Here is a 27,225-nt window from a genome sequence, read left to right as displayed (position 1 = left end):
ACAGCCGAACCCCTACCTTTCGGGCGGGGCGGACACCAGCCGCGCGCCCTCGCTGGGCGCCGGGACCGGAAAATCACCGCGAAGGGAGGGACGAGGAAAGGCGGCGGGTGGCTTCAGGACAAGGTAGGAGGATCGATTTCCACAGCCAAGAAGACACTCCCATCCCGCCCTGGTTTGTTTGGAAAGCTGCAGGAGCTAAAGTGAGGGGTGGCCGGGTACTCCCCTTCCCCGCCCGGCTGGCAGGCGGCAGAAGTAAACACTGAGGCTTGTGGCGCCGCGGACTGACTGTGACACAAGGCTCAGCAGAAGGTTTGGTCCCTATCAGAAGGGGAGGAGTGTTCAGAGAGCTCCTGAATTCCGGGGCTCTGCCCTTCAAGGGCAAATGTGTTCGTACTTTTTATCTTTTGAAGGAGATAATTACTTTAGGGAGAACGAAGGTGGAACGTGCTTTTTGCGTTTTCTTTTCCCTCCATAGGAAAAACCCTACGTTATTAATGTCCTCTTACTTGGATGGCTCTGAATACTTTTTAAAATGTGTTTGTCAAATAATTCCTTGTCTAGAAACATTCAAGTCATAGCTCCAACCTTTGGGCCCTGAGCAGTGTAATCACGTGCCGTCAGTTGACCCCAGAGAGAAGACCCACGGACTTGGATGTAATTCAAAGTTGGCAATGTGTCACGAACTGGAACAAAGTCCTTCATCTGTGATGGGCTTTCTGGTATTTGTCTTTCTGTTTTTTTTTTGTTTGTTTGTTTGTTTGTTTTTGAGACAGAATCTTGCTTTGTCACCCAGGCTGGGGTACAGGGGCATGATCTTGGCTCACTGCAACCTCTGCCTCCCGGGCTCAAGCGACTCTCCTGCCTCAGCCTCCCGAGTAGCTGGGATTACAGGCTGGGATTACCACGCCCAGCTAATTTTTGTATTTTTAGTAGAGATGAGATTTCATTATGTTGGCCAGGCTGGTTTCGAACTCCTGACCTCAAATGATCCGCTCGCCTCCACCTGCCAAAGTGCTCTGGTATTTGTCTTAATTGTAATAACAGCACTAGGAGGTACCATTTGTTGTTTTCCCAACCTTACTTTAAAAAAAAAAATGGCCGGGCGCGGTGGCTCACACCTGTAATCCCAGCACTTTGGAAGGCCGAGGCGGGCGGATCACGAGGTCAGGAGTTCCAGATCAGCCTGACCAACGTGGTAAAACCCCGTCTCTCCTAAAAATACAAAAATTAGCCGGGCATGGTGGTGCGCGCCTGTAATCTCAGCTACTCAGGAAGCTGGGGCAGAAGAATCACTTGAACCCGGGAGGTGGAAGTTGCAGTGAGCTGAGATGGCGCCACTGCACTCCAGCTTGGGCGACACAGCGAGCCTCTGTCTCAAAACAAACAAACAAACAAAAAAAACTCAATGGGTTCAGATAATTCATATTCTTTTCCCTTTCTACAGATTGCCTTTGACATAACCCACACAGATTTTGTAATTTTAAACGTGGCTCTTGAGACATCAAGATAGTGAAAGAGTTTTAGGGAATTTGTCTATCTGAACTAATTGGTGTTGAGGTTTACTTTGCTCTTTTAATTTCTCCTGGGTTCTTCACTGACCCCTTGTTCATGATCTTAAAAACTAAAACTGTATTTCACCTCATCCACTCTGGCCTTCTGGACTTCTTGAATCTGCAAAGCAGTGTGCTAAGGAGAGAGGCTATCTGCTGTTCTGAGGTGACGTTTGTATTTCATATTTGGTAGTGGCCAGTAGTGACTGCTGTTGACCCCAACCTAGTTCAAAAGCTGCCTCTTCTGCTGACCTGCTGTGTGACTTTGGGCAAGTGGCATTACCACAGTGGGCTTCATTTTTTGTCAGGTGTAAAGTGAGATAATACAGCTAGTCTTGAAGGGTGATTAGGATTAGAACAGTCTCTGTTGTAAAGAATGCTTGGCACAGTGCTTGCCCCCAAAACCATCAATTCAGGAAATAAAATGTTGACTTTAAAAATAACGCTAAAAATATTAACTACCAGTCATTGCCCACCATGAGTCAGCCACCCACCATGCACTGTATCTGTTCCTCTCACTCACCCTGCAAGCCAGTCATGGTAGAAAGGAAGGAACAGAGTCAGGTGGTCTAGGGCTGTACTGCCTACATTGGAGCTGTGACTCAAAGGAAAGCACCTGAGGCCAAAATCATTGTTCTTTCTGAGATATCACTGCTGTGTAACTCTCTGTGATGGGAGGGGCTTTTGATCAGTGTAACATTAATTTTTAAAAATTCAAGATATATTATTGTATGGGCACATGATTGCTATTATATAAATATTTTATATTCCTGTGGAAACTGACAAAGGCTTAAGTAGGGTGATGGAATTAAAAGTTTTTAGTCCTCTCTGGGTTAGTGTTTTTGGTCATTGTTTTGGAGAAAATACTCTCCCAATATATGTATATTTAATTTGGCCTTTTGGTAGAAGATTTCTTCTAATAAGCTGGGAGGGGAAAAGCCACAAAGAAGGAGAGGACTCTTGGGACATGCAAGGTCTTTCAAAGGCCCCTAAAATTATAATTTTCAGGCAGTGTACATATAGGGCTGGCCCTGTTTTACTAGGTTTGTTTTTTTATTGTGGTGGTGCAGTCTCTTTAAAATAAATGCTATTGTTTCATAGACTGTCGCCTCTGCGCACCAGTGACAGGTAGAGGCCAGGTTCCCCACATTATCATGGGAGGCCATTCAGCACTAAATATGCACTCTGGAATAGACCAAAGTATTTCCTCCTCATCCCCATTGTAGGGCCTGCCTTCTAAATTCTCCTGTTCTGTGCCAAGTACAGCCTTTTCTGCCATGACTGATGGCAAGAATGTGTACTCCTCATAGGAGAGACCTACTCATAAGGGTGTGCTCTCAGCAAGACAATCAGATCAGATCGTAGTAAGTGAACCCCAGGACTGGGGCTACCTATAAAGTGACATGAGGCCACTTTCTTACAACATCCTCTTAGAATAATTTTTAAAACTTTAATTTTTTTTTTCTTTTACAGTACATGATGTTCAAAAGGTTTCTTTTTAAAAACAGTTTTCAAGGTCGAGTTCAATTTTTTTTTTTTCATTTGACACATTGGTCAGAGAACATCAAGTTCAATTTTAAACACCACCTAGCTCATGACTGAGCTTGACCAAGCTAATCCTTTTTACATACAATCCTTCCTCCAACTCAAGGAGAAAATCCTGCCAGTGCAGTCTTCTGGCTGTCTTGGAGTTTTATCTCCTATAAGCAATTATTTAAAGAACATGTGCATCTCAAAAATAATAAGCCACAGTGGGTTGGGCGCGGTGGCTCACGCCTGTAATCCCAGGACTTTGGGAGGCCGAGGTGGTTGGATCACGAGGTCAGAGGTTAGAGACCAGCCTGACCAACATGATGAAACCCCGGCTCTACTAAAAATACAAAAATTAGCTGGGTATGGTGGCGCACGCCTGTAATCCCAGCTACTCTGGAGGCTGAGGCAGAAGAATTGCTTGAGCCTGGGAGGCAGAGGCTGCAGTGAGCCGAGATCCTGTCACTGCACTCCAGCCTGGGCTACAAGTGAGATTCCATCTCAAAAAACAAAAAACAAAAAACAAAAAAACACAGTGCCTAAGCAGTCTAAATCCTGACTTACAGCTATGACTGTCCACAGTGTAGAAAATGTATCACATTAGCAAAAAGCAGTTTAGTTGCATTAAGCAGAGTCATACTTCTCCAAAATCTCTATTTCAGACTAGAGTCTCAGCTACATTTTTGCATATGTAAATATCCATTGTGATGATTTTCCCAGTATTGTGATTGTACAAAAAAGGAAGTCACATCTACCAGGAAGCTTATTTGCAACTTCATAAATGATGACGTCCTCATATTCTACCAGTTTTGTCAAAGTTTCAGGGGTCTTCATTGCTCAGTCTCTTTTACCACAGGCTGGAGGGTGAGGGGAGGTGGGATGGTGGGACTGGGGATAAGTTCATCCCAAACTCCTGAACATGTAGAACATCTGTACAGTGGAAACCGTAAATAGGGCAACTGACAGAAAATAATTGCAATGTATTTTTTTTAAAGGGAGAATATCCAGAATATGTTAAAAAAAATGCCTATGGATCAGTACCAAAAAAAAAACACCCTATTTTAAAATAGAACACAAGCCATAAACAAGCAATTCATACAATAAATACAAGGGCCAGGTGTGGTGGCTCACGCCTGTAATCCCAGCACTTTGGGAGGCTAAGGCGGGCAGATCCCCTGAGGTCAGGAGTTCGAGACCAGCCTGGCCAACATGGCGAAACCCCGTCTCTACTAAAAATACGAAAATTAGCCAGGCATGATGGCGGGCACCTGTAATCCCAGGTACTAGGGAGGCTGAGGCAAGAGAATTGCTTGAACCTGGGAGGCAGGGGTTGCAGTGAGCCGAGATAGTGCCACTGCACTCCAGCCTGGGCGACAAAGTGAGATTCTGCCTCAAAAACAAAAAGAAAAGAAAAGAAAGAACAAATAGTTTACAACCATGTGCAAAAATTTGTGTCCTTTTATAATAATACTACTTTAAAAAAATAATGAGAAATAAGATTGGCTGAAACTAAAAAAATGAATGCGATACAATTTTGTTAAAAGGTGTCAGAAAACTGTTTATGGAATTGTAAAGTGCTACTTCCTTTTTAGAGAGCAATTTGGTGATTGGTATCAAATTTACAAGGTTGTTTAGGGTTTGAATTTCAAAACCCTAATTAAAGTTCCTTAACTTTTCTCCTTAGAAGACATTTTGGCCTCAAGTTAACAAGCAATGTAGCAATGTAGGGGGTGGAAAAGAGCTCTCTTAGTTGACTCCTAGCTACCTTGGTCAACACAGGAGGAAAACTTCCAGTTGCTGAGCGGTTGCCAATACAGACTCAGAGATGGTAGGAGCTCTTCCTGGAGTTGTGTGGGGGCAATCTACAAAATAATGGCAACTTGGGGCAAGGCAGCTTCCTCAGAGCTCTTATTTGATTATGGGAAGGACTAGAAGCCTGAACTACTGTACGAGTTGATGGGCCCCCCTTTCAGGAGAGGAGGGAGGTATCTCACCCCATATGTCTGTGGAGCTTTTCTCCTCATTTCTGCTTCAGAGTCTCATAACTAATAATTCTGTCAAAGTATTACAAATAGCTTTACTTTAGGTATACACTTAATTCATTAGTTATACTTAACCTTTTTAGCTTACACCTTTGTCTCGTTTTGGGGGGTTTACAGAGCTGGACTTAAAGCAACTTCATGTGAATGTTTGTAAAAATATTTCCAAATGCTTGATTTTCACAATAAGCACCTATTGACTTTGTAGCTGAAAAAATTTTTTTCAAAACATTTAACATTTAGAAAGTTTTACATGCAATTGCTTAGAGACATCAAATTGACTTTTACTTGTTGGGGAAGGGAGATCAATTATTTTTCTGAGAAGTGACAACAGCTGATATTGTAAAGGGGTGTGTGCGCGATTATCATTAGGATCTTGATAGTTACAGTACTTGGGCTATTTATTCTCATCCTCAGAATTAAAAGAACTCATCTACCCCCAAACTTATGATTCTCTCATCATCATAAGGATACTTAGAGTGGCTTGTCAAGCTGAGACACTAATAGGATACAAACTTCGTGCTGGGGAATACACAAGGAATTGCCACACATGCACACTGGGGGCCCTCTCTCAGCTTTTGATCATTACACCTGGAAGTAAACGGAGTGACACCAAGAGAATAGGAAAAAAAAAAAAAAAAAAAAAAAAACACCTCACATGTGAGTTCATATTTGCTATATCCCTCTAGATGCTAGGAGATTTTCTATAGATTATCTTGTTTATTACACACATCAACCCTGAGGGCTATCATTATCCCCATTTTCCAGATGAGGAATTGAAGACTCAGAGAAGTTTCATAATTTGTTCAAGGATCTAGAGCTAATATGTGTCAAAACGGGGACATAGTGCCTTTCTGTTCAAGAAATAAGAAAAATTAATACCTATTATTCTACAATGTGACATTCCAGGAAAACATTTATAGCCGTAATAAATTTAATGTGAATCCTGTGAAGCCTTAATTAGCCTTTTGTGAATGAGTATCAAGCTGTCAACTGAAATGGAATTGCAGTCATTTCCAGTTCCCATTGTTTCAGTTCTGGTTCTCAAACACCATGATGTTTTCTTCAGGGATATGTAGAATGTAGATTACTGAAAACTTTCTTCAGGACCACAGGCATCATTCCTCCTAGCTGAGTCAATGATCTCTTTCACTCACTCTTCGGGGATGAATCCAATTTTTAAGGTAACTGTAGTGGCAGAAGCAGTAACTAATGGCATCAGGCTCATAGGAAAAATATGTTTAGCAGCTCCCTAGGAGCATGCAAAACCAGTACTTCAGTTCTTCATTTCTGCTTCTTATGGAAAACTGTTTATTATACTACAGAACATTATGAATACAAGAGAAACAGCATTAATAATTAAAGAGCAATACATACAGGGAACATCTTGCGATGAACTGAATGCGTTCCCCAAAAATTCATACATGAAATCCTAACCTTTCATTCGTTCCCATGATGGTATTAGGAAGTGGGCCCTTTGGGAGGTAATTAGGTCATGAGGGTGGAGCACTCATGAATGAGAATAATGCCCTTATAAAAAGGGCCCCAAAGATCTCTCTCAAACTCCTTCTATCCTGTGAGGATGCGACAAGAAGATGGCAGTCTGCAGCCTGGAAGAGGATCTTCAGCAGAGGTCAGCCATGATCTCAGACTTCCAGCCTCTGGAACTAAAAAATAAATATCCACAGTTTCAAGCCACGCAAAATCTATGGTACTTTGCTGTAGTGACACAAACTAAGACTTGTGAACATCTGAAATAGAAGTATAAAGAAAGATTTAAATTGGCTATTTTTTCCCAGTGATTTTGACTACTAATCTGTTTTACTACAGTTTTTGTTTGTTTTTACTATATCTTCTTGTAAACCTTTTAATTTACTTTTTGTACTCAAAAGTGCCATGTTAGCAAAAGTTTTCCAAATCCTGTTCATTAATGGCAGTGACTGTTACTTGTGATGAGTATGTTAACCATATGGTGATATACTGACCATCCAAACAGCTATCTGTAATGCTTCAAAAGTGGTAAATATTGATAACTTCAATCATCATTATAATTTTTTATTATCCCCAAAAATGAAGGGTCTTATGAATCCTTGCCTAAGGACTAAAAAAGAACACATATAATTTGTGCTCTTTGGAGAAAGGGAAGGATGTAAGCAGAATTTAATTGTATGTCTCTGCTTATCACGTAATAAATTAATGCATTTTAACAAAATCAAATGGGTCCTGGACTTTGGACCCACAATATTTTGTATAAGCGATAAAAGATTTTACTGGCTATAGACTACAAAGTTGAATATTTTGAATCTTCCTGGGCCCTTGATAGTGAAGAGTCCTGCTTACTGACAATGTCTCAGATAGACAAAACTCTAATCCACAGGCTGAAAAACAGTAACACACCAATACTAAAGATTTGGAAGTTGTTCCTAAATTTTACTTAACCCCAGGATTATTCACAGGTTCATTTGAACATCACTTCAGAAAAGGTGCATGTCCCTTCCAGTTCAGTACCGCCCACCTCCAACACTTACTCTGTATCTGAGATCTCTCAAGGATTCATTACCCAACTTCCATTGAGGGACTAGCGAGTCTTCTATTCCTAGCTCTGACTACTTTCTTAAGTCTTAGTCTTGTATCTCCAATTGCCTGCTGAACATTCAGTTCAACATGTGTTTATCAGTTCCCAATGTAAAGCTAAACTCTTTAGGCTTCCAGCTTAGCCAGCCATTTAACTTACATTTTTATTGGTGATAATGCTTTTCTCCCACTTATGAAACCTCAGTCATCCTGACCTCTCCTTTTTCTCATCTTACTTGAACTTTCCTCCTTCATGTCATTAACATACTTCATATTCAATCATTAAATACATCTTTACTTAGTGCCTACTATTTGCCAGGCACTATAGTTCTAGATGCTAGGAGTACAGTTTACCAGCAGGAAAATAAAAAGAAATTATTGCTTGCTCTCTCTAGAGGTGCTCACTCTCTCTCTCTCTCTCTCCCTCTCTCTCTCTGTCTCTCTCTCTGTCTCTCTGTCTCTCTCCTCCCACCCTCGAGAGAGAGCAAATTTTTTATTTTTATTTTATAAAATTTTTAGAGACAGGGTCTTGCTCTGTCACCCAGGCTCGAGTATAATGAATAACACAATCATAGCTGACTATAGCCTCCAAATCCTGGGCTCAAGTGATCCTTCCACCTCAGCCTCCTGAATAGCTCAGATTACAGGTGCGCACCACCACACCGGCTATTTATTTTTTGTAGAGACAAAGTCTCACTATGTAGCCCAGGCTGCTGCTCCAACTCATGGCTTCAAGTGATCCTCCGCTTGGCCTCCCAATGTAATGGGATCACAGGTGTGAGCCACCATGCCTGGCCGCTTACAGTCTAATATTTAATGGTGTCCAGAAAGAGTCTTCAGAGGTCATCTTGTTGATCGCTTTATCTCTGTTTCACTTGTGCTTCTCCTCCCATAGTGTTCATTCGCATTCCCTGTGGGAGGTCACCTAGAGCTGGGATCTGTGCAATGCTATCCCAGGGATCCACAACTCACCATTCTACTTCTCGGTCTTGGGCTAGTCGCCCAAACTCTTTCTCTCCTTAGGTTTCTTTTCTCTTTCTCTCTAGAATAACCTGCCTCTTCCACCTCGCCACACTCATTCCCCTAAAATGAAGCACAACAGTGGACTCCTGCTTCTCTGACTCAATCAGTCTAAGATTTCTAAACAAAAGAAACACAAGTTGAGTTGTCTTCTGGATATCTGGTGACTTTTAGTTTTTATTCTGTAACCAAAAAATCACTGAGCCAACAGAACACCAAAGCTCTGTTACCTTCTTGAGATGGAGGAGTGATAAATATTTACAGCAGGGATATATGTGGGAACATAAAGAGATTTAAGAGTAATTCCTGTTTAACAGTCATCTATCAACACAAGGCAAAATATGGCCACCCCAAGTATATGAAAGCCCTCAACAGACAAGAAGTCAGATGAAGCAGGGGGAAAAAAAAAGGCCGAGCACGGTGGCTAGTGCCTGTAATCCCAGCAATTTGGGAGGCCGAGGCAGGCGGATCACGAGGTCAGGAGTTCGAGACCATCCTGGCCAACAGGGTGAAACCTCATCTCTACTAAAAATACAAAAATTACCTGGGCATGGTGGCGTGTGCCTGTAATCCAAGCTACTTGGGAGGCTGAGGCAGGAGAATCGCTTAGAACCAGGGAGTCGGAGGTTGCAGTAAGCTGAGATCGCACCACAGCACTCCAGCCTGCCAACAGAGCAAGACTCCATCTCAAAAAAAAGGGGGGGAAGGGGGGATTTTGCATTCATTATCATATCTAATAGCAACAAATCTAGTAGTTAGATATTACTGAGGTAATATGATGAGAGCAGAAACAGTCAAGGACAGAACCAGAGGCAAACCTAGGTCTCCGTGGGTCCAAAGCAAAGACACACAAACTCACCTGACAGAAGCGGGGGATCCAGTGCTCTTTTAGGAACCCTCTCAATTGACTCTGACATAAAAATAAAAATTTTAACTGAGGAGAACAGATATAATTTAATTCTCAACTTTCTGAGGTTTGATGAAATATTGATAACAAGTAACTAATTCATGACATTACTTTTTTTTTAACTTTAAGACTAAATTTCAAGTTTGTCATTACATTTCCATTTTTTTCCTAGTAAAAATTGTGCTTTTCTTACTATCCTTAAAAAGAAAGATCTGGGAATGGCCTATTAAGTAAAAAGCTGTCTGATGCAGCAGCCCAGACCTTACAGTTTCCCTTCTTTGTAAATGTTATTTCAGAAAAGATTCAGTACTTTAGGAATTGAGTGGCCTTTTCCAAATTGTATCGTGCTGGGAGATGCTAATCTGAGTTCTAAGAACAAAGGATATCTCGCAAACAAGATTGAGTGCTAACCTCGCCTCCCACACCCCTGCCTCCAGGCCATATTCAGTACATATTAGCATATTAAAGAACCAGGTAAAAACAGCAAAAAGGAAAGCTGTTTAACTTTCCTTAAATGTTAAACAGATCTAAACAAGCTTGTTTTTGTGTCAAAGACTTTTTTATTCAGTATTCTATCATAATCTCCTATCTCTATCTCCCAAAGCAAATTGAAACAACAATAAAAAAACCAATTGCTGTAGATTTGGGTCTGTATATATCCAGTTAGAGAACCAACAGCTGGGATCTTTGATAAAATCAACTGTGACTATAAAGGGTTAAAGATGAAAGTCACTTTATTTCATTAGGAATTTATTTATCAATCTATTAATTTATTTTAGAGACAGGGCTGGAGTCAATGGCACAGTTATTCATTGCAAGCTCAACTCCTGGGCTCAATCCTGCTGTCTCAGCCTCCTGACTATCTAGGACTAAGGGATAATACTACCACACACGGCATATCTATCTATCTGTGTGTCTGTCTGTCTATCTATCTTTACTTATTTATTTATTTATTTATTTGCTTGTAGAGAGGGAGTCTTGCTATGTTGCTCAAGCTGGTCTTAAATATCTGGCCTCAAGCAATCCTCCTGAGCTGGCTTCACAAAGTACTGGGATTATGGGTGTGAGCCACTGCACCCAGCTCTAGAAATATATTTAGAAGAAAATTGCATGGCAAACTTGCAGTGACAGGTTTAATATAAAATCATCACTGTATTTTCGAAACCATACATCTATCAGCATTTCCTTTTTTTTTTTGACAGAGTCTCGCTCTGTCGCCCAGGTTGGAATGCAGTGGCGTGATCTCGGATCACCGGAACCTCCACCTCCTGGGTTCTAGACATTCTTCTGCCTCAGCCTCCTGAATAGCTGGGATTACAGGTGCATGCCACCATGCCTGGCTAATTTTTGTATTTTTAGTAGAGATGGGGTTTCACCATATTGGCCAAGCTGGTCTTGAACTCCTGACTTCAAGTGATCTACCCACCTCGGCCTCCCAAAGTGCTGGGATTACAGGCATTAGTTGCCGCAGCCGGCCAGCATTTTCTAATATTTTATTATATAAGTATTTATGTTTTAGTTCATGCATAATAAAATAGATTCTGGTCCAAATCCGGATAAATGTCTGAAATAATTTTCTATTATTTTGCCTGCTGGCTTTTCCCATTTCTATAGAAGCAGCTTGTGCAATGTAAATTCTCTAGCATTAAATACTTTTACAATGAAAGTCTTAGTGCAACAGAAATTCCTTTGGCATCAACCTATGTCTACTTATTTCCAGCACAACTTGATAGTACATCAGAATGTGAACTGAATATTGGAATGATATTTGATATGTGTATCACGCCTTCATTAATTTATTGCTTTACATATTTCATGAGAACCTATGTGTCCAGCACAGTGGCATTGTAGGCACTGGACATACAGAGTTCTAGATGGAGTTTCTGCCTTGGGAGGTGATATGAGGAAAATAGTCATTGAGACTAAAAATATTTACTGAGATTCATACTTGTCATGCATTGAGCTAGGTTCAGAGAATACAGTGGTGAACAGACAGGTTCCCTATCTTGATGATGCTTGCAGACATTGTTCATTCAAGCTGTTGTAACAAAATACCATAAACTGGGTAGCTTGTAAACAAAAAACATTTATTTCTTATAGTTCTGGAAGCCGATAAGTCCAAGATCAGGGTGCTGGCAGATTTAGTGTCTGGAGAAGGCTTGCTTTCTCATAGATGACAACTTCTTTGTCCTCCCCTGGTGCAAGGGGCCAACCAGCTCTCTGATGCCTCTTTGATAAGGGAATTAATCTCTTATAAGGCTCTTCCTTCATGACCTGATCACCTCCTAACCCCACCTCTTAATACTATTGCATTGAGGACTAGGTACAACATGTTTGGGGGAAACACAAACATTCAGACCATAGCAGATATGTAGACTAATACTATTTCAGCATATTGCAACTATTAGACATAAACAGAATTAATAGAAAAAAGGACACAACCTCCTAGATACATCAGGAAAGATGGCATTGGTGATGTGCTTTATGCAGAATATAATTGTCTCTTTTTTTCTTAATTTTTCTTTACTAGTATTGCCTTATCTTTGCTTTAAATAAAGCATGCATGTACCCAAGATTTGCCAGAAGAACGATTCTATCTCGAGATTCTCAGCCACTGAGATGTGAAATGGCTTTCCAAAAAAATCTTCAGTGCTCGGACACTCTGATTCATACCACCTAACATAGCTCAAAGCCATAGCATGGATCACTGATGCCTGCCTAGGGTTTCTGATTCTGTAGGATTAAAGTGTGATATGAAACTTTGTACTGTTAACAGGCTCCCAGAAGTTGCTGATGCTGTCAGTCCAGGGGCCACACTTTAAAAATCATAGTTTAAAGGATTAAATATACCAACTTAAAAGTTAAAATAATTATTTGAAGATTGTGAGGCAGATAATATCTCTGTTTCACAGGATGAATAACAAGCCTAGGTTATTTAGAAAATGCAAAGTTATAAGGAGATAGAGAAAACTAAATACAGTAATAAATATTTCATGTCCTCAGTGCAACAATCTATTAACTTGAAGCCCAAAGCCTCCATCTATCACTGATTATCAGAATCCAAAATACTTTGAGGTTGAAGTGCTTTATTTGACTTGTTATCACTCTCTTTTTTTAATCTCATAGACAGATGTTTTAGAAATTTAGATATTAAAAAGTTGTGACCACATCTGTGACCAGTAGTAGAATGCTGGACTTCATGATGCGGCCTCAAGGCCACTGCTTTAATGTAGGGAGGCAAATTCCTTTTTTCTTTCTGCAGCCTCAACCTCCAAGGCTCAAGTGATCCTCCTGCCTCAGCCACCTGAGTAGCTGGGGCTACAGGCATGCGCCACCATGCCCAGCTAATTAAAAAAAAAAAAAATGTAGAGATGAGGTCTCACTATGTTGCCCAGGCTGTTCTTGAATTCCTGAGCTCAAGCGATCATCCTGCCTCAGCCTTCCAGAGTGCTAGGATTATAGACGTGAGGCACCGTGCCTGATTGCAAACTCCTTTTAAGACAGCATCAGGCTGGGCGCGGTGGGTCATGCCTATAATGCCTGCACTTTGAGAGGCTGAGGTAGGTGGATCACCTGAGGTCAGCAGTTGGAGACCAGCCAGGCCAACATGATGAAACCTTGTCTCTACAAAAAATACAAAAGATTAGCTAGGAGTGGTGGTGAGCGCCTGTAATCCCAGCTACTCAGGAGGCTGAGGCAGGAGAATTGCTTGAACCCGGGAGGCGGAGGTTGAAGTGAGCCGAGATGGCACCACTGCACTACAACCTGGGTGACAAGAGTGAAACTGGGTCTGAAAAAAAAAAAGACAGCATCAATGAGAGCAAACAACAGGGACAATGATGGTGGTAACAGTCCAGAGGAATTTGGCAACATGAGGAGACAGATGCCAACTAAGTGACTTGAAATGAGAAAAGCAAAATGAACATGGAGAGGATTTATATTTTCAGAAGAATCTATTTGAGGTCTGAAAATTCAGTGTACCCAGTATCAAGAGGACTATACTCATAAACAGAGTTATAAATAGAAACATCATAACCAAGTCAAAAAAGAAAGTATCTATACTGTATTTTCCTTCTGCTGCTGCTGTAACAAAGTATCACAAACTCAGTGGTTTAAAACAACACAAATTAATTTTCCTTTTATTCCTGGAGGTCAGATGTCTGAAATCAACGTGTCAGAAAGGCTATGTTCCCTTCTGGAGGCCCTTGGGGGCAATTTTTTCCCTGCCTTCTTCAGCTTCTAAAGGCTACCTGCATCCCTTGGCTCTTGACCCCTTTGTCCACCTTCAAGGTCGGCAGCACAGTGTCTTTAGAGAAAGAGTTCTCTGACTGCAGCCCCTGCTTCCCTCATCAGATCTCCTTCTCTGACTGTCTGTCCTGCTTCCTTTTTGTCATCAGATCTCCTTTTCTGACTGTCTGTCCTGCTTCCTTTTTCTCAGGACTTTGTGATTACATTGGGCCCATCCAGATCATCCAGGATCATCTTCCCATTTCAAGATTCTTCACTTAATCACATCTGCAAAATTCCTTTTGCTGTGTAAGGTGACGTATTCACAGTTTCTGGGTATTAGGATGTAGACATCTTTGTGGGTGGAGGGAGGAATTATTTTTCTACATATGCTATTTATTTTGTTCTATCAAAAAACTCTTGAGGGTGCCGAGCATGGTGGCTCATGTCTATAATCCTAGCACTTTGGAAGGCCGAGATGGGTGGATCATTTGAGGTCAGTAGTTCGAGACCAGCTTGTCCAACATGGTGAGACCCCAGTCTCTACTAAAAATACAAAAATTAGTGGGGTGTGGTGGTGCGTGCCTGTAATCCCAGCTACTCGGGAGGCTGAGGTAGGAGAATCACTTGAATCCAGGAGACGGAGGTTGCAGTGAGCTGATATCATGCTACTGCACTCTGGCCTGGGCAACAGAGCGAGAATCCATCTCAAAAAAAAAAAAAAACCAACAAAAAACTTGGGGTAGTGTTTTCTGGGCATATTTTCAGGAGGACATTGATTAATGGTGTTATATGGAAGAGTATAGAGAATAACCATGAATCATTCATTCACTTGACAAACATTCGTGAAGCATTCCCTATGCACCAGACATGCTGATACACAGAGCCAGACTTAGGGCAAGGATAACTCTGGGGATATGGGTAAGAACATGCTGAATCTGTACAGTGTGGTACTAATGAGCCAGGACTCTGGAGTCTTATGATTTGGCTTTGAATCTTGGCCCCACGATTTATAAACCTTATGACCTAAGCAAATTACTCATCTGTGTTTACCTCAATTTTGTCACTTGTGAAGCTAAGAAAATTAATATCTGTACCATAGGGTTCTAGTGAAGACTAAATAAGGTTATTGATAATGTTTTTGGCACACTGACTGGCATAAAGAGTTCAAGAAGTGTGGGCATGGAGGAGGAGCTAGAGAGGACTACAAACAGAACATGGAGTACTTACTGCCATAGGGACTTTGGAAAGGCTTTCCAGAGCTAAGCCTTGAAAGTTGAGTTTCATGTCATCAGTTGGGAGTTGAAGAGATGAGGGTTATGCCAGGAGCAGACATAGTGATGAATTTGGAAACCACGAGGAAGGGCTGAGGAGATTGGGAGGAAAAGGCCTGGGAGTCAAGGAGGACCAATATTTAAATATTGTGCTTCAGCCAGGCACCGTGGCTCACACCTGTAATCCCAACACTTTGGGAGGCCTAGGCTGGTGGATCTCTTGAGATCCAGACCAGCCTGGCCAACATAGCGAAACCCTGTCTCTACAAAAAATACATAAATTAGGCCAGGCGCTGTGGCTCACGCCTGTAATCCCAGCACTATGGGAGGCCGAGGTGGGCAGATCATGAAGTCAAGAGATCAAGACCATCCTGGATAACTTGGTGAAACCCTGCCTCTACTAAAAATACAAAAAAGTAGCTGGGCGTGGTGGCGGGCGCCTGTAGTCCCAGCCACTCGGGAGGCTGAGGCAGGAGAATGGCCTGAACCCCGGAGGCAGAGGTTGTGATGAGCTGAGATCACGCCACTGCACTCCAGCCTGGGTGACAGAGACTCCGTCTCATAAAATAAATAAATAAATAAATAAATAAATAACCAAAAAAAACATAAACTAGCCAGGCGTGGTGGCATGCACCTGTTGTCCCAGCTAACAGGAGGCTCAGGCATGAGAATTGCTTGAACCCTGGAGATGGAGGTTGCAGTGAGCCAAGATCCCGCCACTGCACTCCAGCCTGGGCAACATAGCAAGACCCTATCTCAAAATATCTGTATATCTATATCTTTCAATAGATATAGATATATAGTGCTTGGATATTGACACAGTAATGAGAAATTAGACTTATTTTACTTCTATCCAGAAAAATACCCAAGCCTAAGTGGAAATGACAGAAATAACTTGTATCTCCATATTTGAAAGAAATTGTGATTAATAAGGATTTCCTTAATTTTTTGAGGACAATATAAACCCTTCTCTGTGCACCACTCACTGTCAAAACACACTGCCTTCTTTGTGGGGTATCTACTTTATGTCCATTTTCCTCTTCACTTGTGTTAATAGGAGCCCAAGTATTTTCATGATCAGTGGGCCGTAAACTTTAAAGGAGGCTGGGCTTTTCTCCTGCCCCAAGGGTGTAAATCAGGATTGGTTTGAGCCAATCATGACAACCATTGCCTTTGTCATTGGTTAAGACAATGGACATTGGTTACGATGGACGTGTGGCACAATTCTTGCTGATGACATAGGGGAGGAAAGGCTTTGGAAGTTTTTCTTATCTCTTAAAAAGATAAATGAAGCTGAGTGCAGTGGCTCACACCTATAATCCCAGCACTTTGTGAGGCTGAGGCTGGAAGATCACTTGAGCCCAGGTGTCTGAGACCAGCCTGGGCAACATGGTGAAACCGCATCTCTACAAAAAATACAAAAATTAGCCAGGCATGTTGACATGCGTCTGTAGTCCCAGCCACTTGGGAGGCTGAGATGGGAGGATCACCTGAGCCTGGGAGGTTGAGGCTGCAGTGAGCTGAGATTGCACCACTGCATTCCAGCCTGGGCAACACAGGCCGTGTCTCAAAAATAAAAAAATAAAAATAAAAATAAATAAATGAGGGATGTGGCTGCACTCTCTTCTCTTCCAGCTGTGAGATATCGGTGGGCGAGGATGTGATGCCTGAAGATGTGGCATCTACCTTGAAACAGTCAAGGACCTGAGGATGAAGCCAGCATCTGAGGAAGATAGACAGAAAGGATCTAGATACATCATGAGGTAAATGAGCTGCTAAATTATCCAAACCTGGAATAATAATAAAATATGTCATTTAGTATATTTATAGGTAGTATATTCAAGTACATTCAATGTTAAAGTCAATCATGATATTCTTCCCCTTCTTACAACCTGAAAAGTATCTTGCATACACAACTGGCAGCACAGAATCCTGACAAACCTGTCATCAGAAATCAACCACAGACTCTTTATGCTCTTACCAAAATGCTGGCTTTGAGAACTAATTATGAATGAAAATTACTGATGTGATTTTCAGGTGAGAGACCCTATTAGACAAAATTTTGGATTCATTTTTTTCTCTTGAGTAAAACATGGGGAAAAAATCTTTCTCAATTTTATCTTTGAATCAAACTATATCATGAAAGGGCTATGTTTTTATCCCTTACAATTAATACCATGAAGGGTCCAGCAATAGAATACATCACCTGTATTAACTATATAACTATCTTTCAGAATTAATTCCTGCATAGGTAAATGAGTAATTCTCTAATTCCTACAATTTCTACAACTCTAAGATTCTGTGATATCAAAATTTTCAAGTATTATACTAAACTCTCAATATATATTGATAAGCTGGTTCTTTTGCTATTGCAAAAATTCAACTAAGAGATAGGAAAATGGGTCAATGACAACAACAAATTAATGGAGACTGCAGCAAAAGATTATTTAACAGGCTTTCTTCCCTTTTATGGAAAAGAGAGCTGTTCTCCTTTTTGAACCATATTCCCCTAAATACCCTCACAATCTTCTTAGGCCTCTCACTCCTTCATTTTCTTTTCTAGCCCCTCCATCTCATCCTTATTTTGAATTCAGATGAGTTAATACAGTTTGATGGCCTAGTTCAGATTCTAGAAAGGGACAGCTATTCAGAGATGATAGTGACATGCTTTTCTCTTCTCACATTGCTTCTCTTTAAAGAATTTACAGGACTTCTGCCTACATTTACATCTGAAAAGAATAGTTTCATTTGGTGTCACATCCTTGCCCAAATTTATTGAGAATATTGGTAAAGGACAACATATTTACAAGGATTTCTTTATTAAAAACTGGGGAGATTGGCAAGTGACACTGTTGCTAAATAAATAAAAACCGAGAAAAGCAATAACATTTGATTTGTCATTTCCCAGTCTAGGGAAGAATATCAAGTTAAACTTTATGAAGTCCAAGACAATGGGAAAAGAAGAGGTGTTCCTGTCCAGGCCCTCTTCCAGTTAGAAGGTGATGGTTTCCAGAAGTCTGCACCTGTATTTCAATTACCTATAATGGAGTTTATAGGACTAAACTATATTCACTATATTTTCTTATTTTCGTGTGTGTGTTTGATGTGCTGGCAACTGGGGACTTGGTAACTGGGGAGGGATAGCTCTTCTCAGGAAGAGCTAATTCTTAGAGATAGAGGGAGCATGCTTTTCATATGCAAACTACTCAAACTGGAGTCCACACTTCCCCAACCTCCTCTATAGGATTCGTACTCTCCTGCCCGATATTCCCTTGCTCTAATCATCTTGGGGCCAGGTACCAGGCAACTCAGGACGGCCACTACACCTCCAGAGCCCACTGACATTATTAAAACTAGACAATTCTAAGCTGCTTGCCCTACCTTGACCTTATTCCTTTTGTTGCAAAACACAATAAAGGGTCTTGCCACATTTTCCTACTGCTCCCTCTGCCTCTGGACTGACCCTGGTGCTTTCCTTTGTGGGCCTTCGTGGCTTACCTCCTGTTTCTAGGAACCTGCAAGTGTGAAAACTTCTTTCTTCATGACAGTCATTTCCATGTCTGCGTGCCTTACTATACCTGATTTAAACAAATCCTGAGCACATTTTAAAACAAATTCAACAGCTGGACCTGCTATGCAGAGCAGTTCAGGCGGAGGGAATGGCTCATGCACACTCTCCAAGTACTGTTAGGTATGAGTTCTAAATTTCTCTTCAAAGAATCAATATGTCAGTATGTTCAGTTCTTTGCCTTCTACTGTTAAACTTAACTTCCTCGTAAAGCAACCTTTTTCCATTACCTGCTCCACCCTGACTCATTCCGATTACCTGCTCATTCTCCACCCTGGCTTACTCTGATTTCCTGCTCTGCCGTAACCATTTTTTCCCACCAAACCACTCACCCTGTCACTCTTTAAATTAGCCAATTGGAATTAGTTTAGCCTGTGCAGTCTAACCCAAGCCAATAGGGGAACGATACAGCAGCAGGGACCACGTGCCTCAGGGATAAGAACCCCTTCCCCTCCCTTGTCCAAGTGTGCGCTCACCATTGCTCCATCTGTAAGGGTGCACCCTTCTATAGAAGTACGTTGTCTTGCTGAGAATTAAAAAGAAAATTTTATATTCGAGTGCTATTTCTTTTGCGGCACTGAAACTTTATTTATAATAGTACGAATGAGCCTGGCATGTGCAGGGAAGAACCAGCAGATCGGTCTGGCTGGAGCATATCATACGAGGGGAGTGTAATGGGCAAGGAAGCCAAAGAGGAGGTAGGAGCTAGATCGTTCATCACGCAGGGCCTCGAAGGCAAGGGTAAGGAATTGGGATTTGATTCTAAATGCGAAAGGAAGTAACTAAAATATTGTATGCAAGGAGTGATTGAATCTGACATATTTTTTAAAAAATCACTCTGGGGTCTACTTGGAGAAAGAATTACAATGATGCAAGAGTGGAAGCAGAAAAGCCAGTCTGGAGACTACTGCAGGACCTGAAGCAAGAGATGACAATGGCTTGGACCATGCTGGCGGCTGTGGATATGGAGCCCAGTGCCATCTAAATTTATCCTAAAGAATGCAGAAAATCAAAGACTAGTCTCATATGAGACAAACTCAAGCCCCAGCAGAATAACAAGTGGGACCCTGAGAAGTATAAATAATGCCAGATCATTTCTTTCTTTGATAGAATGATGAGTCACCTTAATCAGGGGAAGAAGAGTTTCTGGTAAAAAATCTTGAGTCACGCACTTTTTTTTTTTTTACATCTCAAGGTAGAATTTTCTAATGCTTAGGTGGTCCACATCTCACAGGTTATCTAGTTTGGTTCCCATATTTCATGAGTAAGAAAAATGAAGTGAACTCATCGTGGTGAGGGTCTTGCCCAAATTAAACCTCTGGAGAGTAGATTCTTTAATGCTTAAGAGGCTTTTTGCAAGGAAAGAACATACTCTTTGGGCATTGTTCAATGCTCAATTTATTAGTCTAATATTCTATTCCCAGTAAAATGCTCAAATTCAGGAAGGATTCTAAAAAATCAGTTCGGGATGGGTGCGGTGGCTCACGCCTGTAATCCCAGCATTTTGGGAGGCCGAGGCTGGCGGATCACAAGGTCAGGAGATCAAGACCATCCTGGCTAACACGGTGAAACCCCATCTCTACTAAAAATACAAAAAATTAGCCAGGCGTGGCAGCGTGCGCCTGTAGTCCCAGCTGCTGGGGAGGCTGAGGCAGGAGAATGGTGTGAACCTGGGAGGTGGAGCTTGCAGTGAGCTGAGATTGCACCACTGCACTCCAGCCTGGGAGACAGAGCAAGACTCCATCTCAAAAAATAAAATAAAATAAAAAATCAGTTCAATGTTTTTTCTGTTCGTTTTTGTGCTTCTGTTTTTTAACCTCTTCGAGATAAGACTGGATAATTATACCCATCCAACTTATTTTCAATATGTTTTGGAAAACAAAGATATTGATAAGCAGGTACTATGCAGAGTGCCAGATTAAAACCTTTAGAGACTCAAAGTTCAAAAATGTTATAGATTCCATACTCAATATGTAATTCTATATAAAAATAATACTAGTCCATAATGTAAGTGGGAGACCAGCAAGATCCTGATAATTTTCAAATGACTTTTTCTGTAGTTTAAAAATAACCACTTTTTAACTTAAAAAAAGTTCTTTTGATGCCTCTGTTTTTGGTGTCCTAAGAATGTATTTAAGCTGCATTTGGGTAATCCAGTTGCAGATGAGCATCTGCTGTGCTTTACACTGGATGAGGAAATGGGATATGACAGAGAATGACTGGAGGGCTTCTTGATTGCGTTATCAGAACAGACTTCTCTGAGGAGGGAACTTTCAAGTTGAGGTCTAAATGATGAGGAGAACCCAGCTACGTAAAGATTAATGGAATGAGCAACCCAGGAAAAAGAAAGAAAGAAGAAACAGGATTCTGGACATCAAGTAGCTCCCCATCTAGTCAGGGAGACAGACATAAAAAGAGCTCATTTTGGCCGGGCGTGGTGGCTCACACCTTTAATCCCAACACTTTAGGAGGCTGAGGTGGGTGGATTGCTTGAGGTCAAGTGTTCGACACCAGCCTGACCAACATGGTGAAACCCTGTCTCTGCTAAAAATACAAAAATTAGCCGGGCATGGTGGCAGGCGCCTGTAGTTCCAGCTTTTTGGGAGGCTGAGGCACGAGAATCACTTGAACCTGGAGGCAGGGATTGCAGTGGGCAGAGATCGTGCCACTGCACTCCAGCCTGGGCAACAGAGAGACTCTGTCTAAAAAAAAAAAAAAAGGAAAAAGAGAGCTGATTTTAACACAATGCGGTTCCTGCTGCTCCAGGCATGAGAACAGGAACCCAGTGGAAGGAGTGATTAATTAGAACTAAGAATTGAGAAAGGGCTGTGCCAAGCAGAATATACAAAATTATAGAGTAGCATTGTAAAGATTTAAACTCTTGCTTCAACAGAGACATTTGTTAAAAAACAGATTACTGGGCTTCACTCCACATTTACTCAGTCACAATCTCTGAGTTGGCTGCCTAGAAATCTGTGTTTTTGACCAAGCACCCTTCTGATGTGAAGACTTTTTGTGATCCTCTGATTTATGGAATAGGTTTTGAAGTTAGGTGACTCAGACATAGGACCTACATCTCACTTTCATCACCTGTGAAATGAGGCTAATAATACAATCTTCCTCACTGGGTAACTTTGAGGATTAAACGAGGTTGTATTTATAAAGTGTTATCTATTATGGCTATTATGTGAAAAGTATAGCTTTGATCATAGCCGAGTGAAGAACTGAACAAGCTGTCTCTGAGCTCACTTAACATATCTCAGAATCTTACTTACAGGTGAAATGATAGTGGCAAGGTCACAGCCATTGGGATAAACTAAGGAGACTAGAAAAGCAACATTCAGGGTTGGGGAGGAAGCCAGTTTCTACTGGAGCAGGAGAAGAGTGCACAGCTGTTGTGTCAAAGGTTTGCAGAAAACAGCTGGCTTTTCCTCTTTCTTGTTTTTTGTTTTGTTTTGTTTTCTTTTTTTCTTTTTTACTTCCTCCTTTAATTAAAGTACAAATTATTTAAAGACTTCCTTCCCTACACCTGAGCCTAGCCTTGGCTAAGTCAAAAGAGAGTTATCTCCTTAAGAAAGGGAAGCCCCTAGGGAAGTGAGGAAGTTAGCTGGGCCAAGTTTGGCCGAGGAGAGTCAGGACTAGGAAATACCAGATTGATTAAAACCCTTTCTACAGTCCACAGGGCCTGAAAATTGCTTCCAGCAACTGACAAGTTCATCCCCTTCCAACTGGTCTGACAAGCCCTGAGGAAGGAGGAAGACAGTGATATCCACCCCCCGCCGCCCCTACCTCCTTAACTGTAAAATTGTCCATCTCATCTTGAACTATCCAGAAACCAACATGGGACTACACAAAACCACTACTTGAAGTCAGCACCAAAAGAGTTGTCTGTGGAAAATGGTTGACCAGGGTCAATGTTATTTATAGATGTGCAACAAACTGCCTACCTTCTAGTCTTCAATTATCTGCATACGTATAGGAGATTTTGGAAATTTGTTTTTGGACTGATTCTTTGAAGCCTTACCTCCTTGCGTAGTCCTGATAGAATAACAAATTAGATTCCCAATATTGAGTGAGAAGAGTGGGTTTCAGGAGTCATTCACACACTGCATTCTGCCTTCCAGAGGCAGTGGGAGGCAAGAATAAGAGAAGGATCATGGGCTTTGGGGTTAGCCAGGACTACACCCAAATTTCTGCTGGCCTTGGTACTAGCTGGGTCCTGGAGTATGACACATTCCCTGTTAAGTGTTTTTGTTTGTTTGTTTGTTCTTTTTTTTTTTTTTTTTTTTTTTTGTCTGATCTGGTAGCCTGCAGTAAATTGTTATTTCCTTGGCCTTAGGATTTATAGCCTGTGACCAGTTACCAGATTATCTCACCACTGAAGGCCTAGATAGTACTGTGTATAATGAAAGCAAGTAAGGTTATTAACACTTGAAGCTTTTTAACCATAGTATTTCTCAGTTCAAAGCAAAGAAACCCATCCACCTATTTATTTTTGCATGACTGGTATAGATATCTATAATATTGAGAGGACGTTCCAGCTTGGCTTCCTGGGTCAAGTAGGGGCTCAGAAACCTGTGAAACTCACTCATTTCCTGCATCAGGACTTACTTCAGTCCTGGATGAATAATATTGAAGATATATGCTTAAAATATTCCTAACACCAGGATTTGTGCATGTGTTTTCTTCCCCAAGAAACCTATAAACAGCAAAAATTTTGCTGTAAGTTTCCCTGTGTCCTCTCTCCCTCTCTCTCTTCCCCCTCCCCTAAAACTAAAAGGAACGTTAAATGCCCGTTTTCTGTGACCAGCGGACCTTATCTATGCTCCTAATTCCAATTCCTTGTAAACATGCTTTGTAAAGTCCTGTGAGATCCTGTCTCCTTTGCCATGCCGCTGCAAGGTCATAAAGTAGATAAAACCTAAGTTGCAATTCCGGTTTTCCTCAAAATCTAAAACATGCCACAAAATAATTTACTGCCTTTGTTTCTGCTCTGGCAACATCTTCCCTCCGCAGGCACGTATTTCCCGCTTTAAAGAGTTTAAAAGGCAACTGCATAATCTAACTCTGGCTACCCGCTGGGGACCTCTTCTATGCTGTGGAAGCTTTGTACTGTCACTCTGCTCAATAAAGCCTACAGCTTTTTTTTCTCTTGGTCCGTGTCTCCATCACTCGCCGCGGGCAGCCGCCGCACTAATTCTTTGGCGTGGCTAAGGCAAGAACCTTTGGCATTACAATATGTGCTACCATATTATGTTTGTTTCTTTGTTTAGTAATTTTTTCTTTTTTTACTTTTTATTTTTTATACGATTTTTTTCTTTTTTTAGAGATGGGGTTGTGTTGCCCAGGCTGGTCTCGAATTCCTGGACTCAAGGGATTGCTCCCACCTCAGCCACCCAAAGTGCTGGGATTACAGGCGTGAGCCACCATGCCTAGCCCCATGTGTTTTTTAATGATAAGAAAAATGTAAGTTTTATTATTTAATCAGTGTTTAATGGCTGGTTCTGAAAATATGATATTACTTATATTTTGCAGGTTGATTCTGTTATACGAGTACAGAATAACTGCAGTACAAAACAGCAATCAAGTCTGAACAGGAAATCTCTGGACAAAGAGAAAAATACTATCATTGAAATAAGGGACAAGGGATTATGGCAATATTAAATAATGGCACTGATTAGTGAAATGATTCTAGGGGGAAGTGTCAAAAGATTTTCTAAAGAACATGTACTGAGCAGATGATCGCTGACTGCATAATTGCCCTTTCTGGGTAGGTGTGTAAGACACACACACGCACACACACGTTTGGGAGAATTGTGACCATCGGGTTCCATAGTAACAAGATAAGTTATAATAGCCACCTTTCATTGAGCACCTACAATATGTCACAAACTGTGATAGGGACTTTATGTATTTCAATACACTATCTGTAATCTATTTTCCTTATTTTTGGAGACGGAGTTTCACTCTTCTTGCCCAGGCTGGAGTGTGATGGTGCGATCTCGGCTCATGGCAACTTCCACTTCCCGGGTTCAAGTGATACTCCTGTCTCAGCCTCCCGAGTAGCTGGGATTACAGGCATGCACTACCACGCCTGGCTAATTTTGTATTTTTAGTAGAGACGGGGTTTCTCCGTGTTGGTCAGGCTGGTCTCAAACTCCCGACCTCAGGTGATCTGCCAGCCTCGGCCTCCTAAAGTCCTGGGATTACAGGCGTGATCCATCTCACCCAGCCTTGTTACCTATTTTCTATTGGTAACTGAGGTAAAACCTATTGGAGGCTTAGCAGTAGGTTCATGTGTTCGTACATTTTGGGGAATGTAAGAGAGTATCAGGGCAATTGATTATTGCCTTTGTGGGTTGAAAGCAGAAACACAGGAATAGATTGCTGATATGAAGAGTGAGATGACCTGTAGAGTAAGCAATCTAACCATTAACATCAACTCAACCTGGGCAATAAAATTTGATATTTTACTTATGGGACAAATATTTATTGAGTGTCCAGTTTGTGTCAGGTACTAAATACGTAAGCTTTACTAATCCCACTTCTAGAAGAATGATTTCTTTTTCTTTTTGAAATAACACTTCAGCAGAGCACCACATTGTTTCAAACTTGTTTCCTTTTCCATTTTGTCGACACCAACAGTGTTCTTATAATATTAACTCACCAACATTTAGTCTATAATATGATTGCCAGGGATGTGGCAATATGTCCTTGGGAGCTTCAAGTCATATATATCTGGTCCATCTTTTGGAAAGTTCATGACATAGATGGGCAAGGATACAATTTATACTCAGGAGATGCAGCCACCCTAACAGAGTTACAAATGAATGTTAAATGACATAAACTATGCGTAGTGCAAGCACGGAAGCATCTCTTTGGTCTGAGGGATATTTGCAGGGACCTTGAATAGGCAGAGAGAGGGCGACATGTGGTCTAAGCCTCTGAGTTGGGAGAGGACAATGATGTGCATGGGGGAGAATGTATATGCTGTTTGACTTGAGAGGATGACATGTAGGCATTATGGTAGTCTTTTTCTTGACATCTGATACACAATCACTTCTTTCTTTTCTCCATGAAATCTAGCCACAAAGATGAGTTGCTCAAATGTCAAGGTCTACCCCTCTTTAAAGCCCCCATGATTTGCACTCTCTGCAGCCTTGGCCAGGATTGTCCTTATCTTGCCCTGTCGCTGATGGGTTATTTACTGCTCATCTTTCAAGGGCCGAGTAGAATTTTACCTATTCTGAGACACTTTCAAGCAGAATGAGTCTTTCCTTTGCTGTGCTCCCATGACACAATGCTCACCTTCAATAAAGAATTATATTTTTTGTACCTTCAGTGTATCATGTTCATCTTTGCATCCCCAGTTTCCTCAAGAATCCTGGCATGAAAGAATATGCTTGTTGAGTGAATAAATTGGCTGATTCTAATGTTCATAAGGCAAAGTTCACCTGTCCTAATTGCTGATTCAATTCCAATTTGACAGTGTCTTACAGATTCTGGGTAAATTGGGATACTTCCCTTTGTCCTAACATTGGAAAACCTTGGAGAAAAGTATTGTTATTTTCTGCATCAAGTACTTTATCTGAGACATGGGCAGCTAAATAAAAAATTGACACCGATTTCCTGCTTTTTGCTGATGTTCTTTTAGCATTCTATTTATATGCTAACACTACCATTTTAGGCCCTTGAAAATCATTTTTTTAGCATCACTCTATATATGGTATGATTTAAGGACAGATAGGGAGGCTGTGTCCTCAATCCTCATTCTATACATTTTTTCTGATGTCTATTAGTCCATTATTAATGATACATTCTTTAGGTCAGGATTTCTCAACCTTGGCACTATTGACACTTTGGGCTAGATCTTTGTTATGAAGGGCTGTCCCGTGCATTGTAGGATGTTTAGCAGCATTCTTGCCCTGTAGCAATTGACCCACTAGATGCCAGTAGTGCCCTCCTTCTGGTTGTCACAACCAAAAATATCTCCAGACATTGCTAAATATCCCCTGGAGGATGGAATCATCTCCAGCCAAGAACTTCTTTTTTAGAGAAGAGATTTCTCCCTTATAGACACACATGCACTTAAATTTCATTCTCCTTCGAGCCCTTTCTCTTTCCTTTCACTTCTTCCTCTTCCTCCACCTCCTTCTTTTCCATTAAATTTCCCCCGAGACTGTCTCTTTTTCTGAGTACTATATTTGTCTTCTCTTGCAAGCAGGAGAAAGAGAAATTCAGATTCTAGAATTAGAATCCCAAGAACCACTTGTGGGTATGTAAAATATATCATAAGTGTTTGCATTTCAACTAAAGATAATATTTCTATGGACATCACTGGAAGTCAAATGCCATAATAGTTTCTTCATCCTCTAAGCCTTTCTTATGAAAACCAAGAGCTTACTATTCTCCCAGAAAATGTAACACATGGAGCCATTATTAGTCACTAACAACTTAGCGTAAACAACCATCCCAGTTTGACAAAGACTGAAGGAGTTCCCTGGATGTGAAAATTTCAGTGCTAACATTGGGGAAG

General features: G+C 41.2%; 1 protein-coding gene and 1 long non-coding RNA gene across 5 annotated transcripts in view; one reads left to right on the top strand and one right to left on the bottom strand.

The window, feature by feature from the left end:
• ST3GAL6 (ST3 beta-galactoside alpha-2,3-sialyltransferase 6) overlaps positions 1-285 on the bottom strand; it is a 66,699-nt gene extending 66,414 nt beyond the window's left edge. For all 3 annotated transcript variants that reach the window (XM_014344315.5, XM_014344312.4, XM_003821902.5), the window contains exon 1: positions 17-285. The gene's annotated coding sequence lies outside the window, so the exon portion shown is untranslated. The remainder of the gene's footprint in view (positions 1-16) is intronic.
• Positions 90-26,307, top strand: LOC112439273 (uncharacterized). 2 transcript variants are annotated; one of them, XR_008624788.1, is made up of 5 exons: positions 90-123; positions 14,059-14,161; positions 16,757-16,884; positions 18,030-18,812; positions 24,225-26,307. It is a non-coding gene; the product is annotated as an uncharacterized LOC112439273 (long non-coding RNA). The 2 variants fall into 2 exon arrangements; XR_010111609.1 differs by lacking the exon at positions 24,225-26,307 and having other exon boundaries at positions 18,030-18,120; positions 18,633-19,239.
• The last annotated feature ends 918 nt before the right edge of the window (positions 26,308-27,225 follow it).

This window comes from Pan paniscus, chromosome 2, assembly GCF_029289425.2.
Source record: "Pan paniscus chromosome 2, NHGRI_mPanPan1-v2.0_pri, whole genome shotgun sequence".
NCBI lineage: Eukaryota > Metazoa > Chordata > Mammalia > Primates > Hominidae > Pan > Pan paniscus.
The sequence above is the reverse complement of the archived record's forward strand: the minus strand, read 5'-3'. Positions and strand labels throughout refer to the sequence as shown.